Raw genomic sequence first — 2500 nt, 5'->3', positions numbered from 1 at the left:
GCGAGAACCGCTGGGGCGACCGAGCAGCAGACGGCGTCGCGGCGCCGAGCGCCGGGCGGCGGCGCATCCTCAACGCACACAGTCCTCAATCGGACCAGCACACTGAAGATGTCCACCGCGCTTCGCACCGGGCCCGCGAGGACCTACTTTGGCCGCACGGCGCCGCGCGCAGGGTGCGCCGGCGCGCAGCTGCGACGCCTGCCGCGTCCGTCGGCCGGCGCGCCTGCCACTGGCCGCCCCCACCAGCCGGCTGTAGCGCGTGCGCCCACGCACCGCGCGGCCAGCACGCCGGGAGGCGCCCCCTCACCGGCCGGGGACGGTCCCACCCAGCCACCGCCGCGTATCGCTTCACACCCAGATGCCGTTCAGTTTCGTCGGCATGGTGGGTATCGCTGGAACAACCGGTTAGTACCTCAACCTATCGTCGCCATCACCGATTCACCCCTAGCGAGAACAACCGCACCACAACAGGTTACCATTTGTTCATTTGCGTAACTTCACCAGAAAACGCAGGCGTCCATCGCCATTTGCAACTTCAACGATTATTGCATGCCTGTGTCAGGTGTCACGCCACACTACGTCTGCCCACATACACGCAACAAAATGTGCACGCCTAGACAATACGTGGAAGGTGGCCCCCGTACGTATGCGATGTCCATTGCTCGAACGACTGTCAACCGGCCTCTGTAGCATGTCGCAGATATGGAACGCGGTGCACCATGCCATCACGGTGTGTGAGGAGAGACGACTAGGTCCGAATACATCAACAGACAGCTCATGCTGATCGCCATCCACGGCGTCCGTTCCTCCCACACGTCTCTATGGCGTACCACACTGCAATCCAGCTCTCATAGGGAGACGACACGTAGCTGCGTGCACAATATTTGCACTGTATGGTCCGCCGTTTTTGGGCGCAGTCGTTGTGCGGTCACACATGTGCCACGATGTATCATTCAGTACATAAGGACGAATGTGCAGTACAGATTGTGGTTCACGCGTACGACATCAGCGGACAGTTGACACAGGCCGCACCACAACGTAGCCTGAGTACGTCGCATGCGAAGGGCATTGAACATGCAAACTTCTCACCAACCAGCTTGCGAAGGCAGGGGGCAAGGTGGGGACGTGGGGAGGGGCGGCATGTACGTCCTGCTGCCATCCACATTACAGTGTACAGCAGGAGCATGTGGAAAGTGAGCAAGACTTGCAAGGTGTTTAACATGAAGCGATACACAGGGGTGCGGGCAGTGCGAGTAGCGAACTATATTGCGAGGGTTGCGGGTGGGCAACACTACAGTAATTGAACGAGTCGTATAACAATTACAGAGCAGGTTTAGGCGACAACGTGGGTTACGTTAAGGCGACAACATGGGTTAGGTTAAGGCACAACATGGGTTAGGTTAAGGCACAACATGGGTTAGGTTAAGGCACAACATGGGTTAGGTTAAGGCACAACATGGGTTAGGTTAAGGCACAACATGGGTTAGGTTAAGGCACAACATGGGTTAGGTTAAGGCACAACATGGGTTAGGTTAAGGCACAACATGGGTTAGGTTGAGGCACAACATGGGTTAGGTTAAGGCACAACATGGGTTAGGTTGAGGCACAACATGGGTTAGGTTGAGGCACAACATGGGTTAGGTTGAGGCACAACATGGGTTAGGTTAAGGTACAACATGGGTTAGGTTAAGGTACAACATGGGTTAGGTTAAGGTACAACATGGGTTAGGTTAAGGTACAACATGGGTTAGGTTAAGGTACAACATGGGTTAGGTTAAGGTACAACATAGGTTAGGTTAAGGTACAACATAGGTTAGGTTAAGGTACAACATAGGTTAGGTTAAGGTACAACATAGGTTAGGTTAAGGTACAACATAGGTTAGGTTAAGGTACAACATAGGTTAGGTTAAGGTACAACATAGGTTAGGTTAAGGTACAACATAGGTTAGGTTAGGTTAGGTTAGGTTACACGTTGTTGTACGGAAAGGTGTAGGGGGGGGGGGGGGCGGGGGCGGCAGGTTCGTTGATAGTGATTATAGTAAGTGAATGCTTGTGACATGATCAGATTTGTCACGTCAGGATGCACCTTTGGCTTATTAGAGGCGGCGCTCCAATTCTATGCTTGTGTGAGACCTGTGTCTTTGACTCATGTCATTGTTTGTGCGCTGTGACAGGAGGTACTATTGTGATGTTGGGTGCACCGTTGTATAGGACATGTGTGGGTGTTGGTGCCTGGTCTGCGCAATGGTGGATGTCGAAAGGCTGGGATATTGTATTTTCCGCACGGACCTCCTGGTCTGGTTGTGATAGTGTGGATTGTGTAATGTGGCGGAGAAGATGCACTGGATGTTGTTCCATGCTGGTGCTTACATATTGTATGTGCGCCTGTTAGAAGCAGAGAGTGGTGCGTGATCAGAGTGTCTGGCTGACGTGTGGTTCCCATTTTGGGCAGACTCTTTCAGCATGTATACGGACAGTTGTGTATATTTGCTGTAGTTTG

Source organism: Schistocerca piceifrons, unplaced genomic scaffold (assembly GCF_021461385.2).
Source record: "Schistocerca piceifrons isolate TAMUIC-IGC-003096 unplaced genomic scaffold, iqSchPice1.1 HiC_scaffold_936, whole genome shotgun sequence".
NCBI classification, from domain to species: domain Eukaryota; kingdom Metazoa; phylum Arthropoda; class Insecta; order Orthoptera; family Acrididae; genus Schistocerca; species Schistocerca piceifrons.
The sequence above is the reverse complement of the archived record's forward strand: the minus strand, read 5'-3'. Positions refer to the sequence as shown.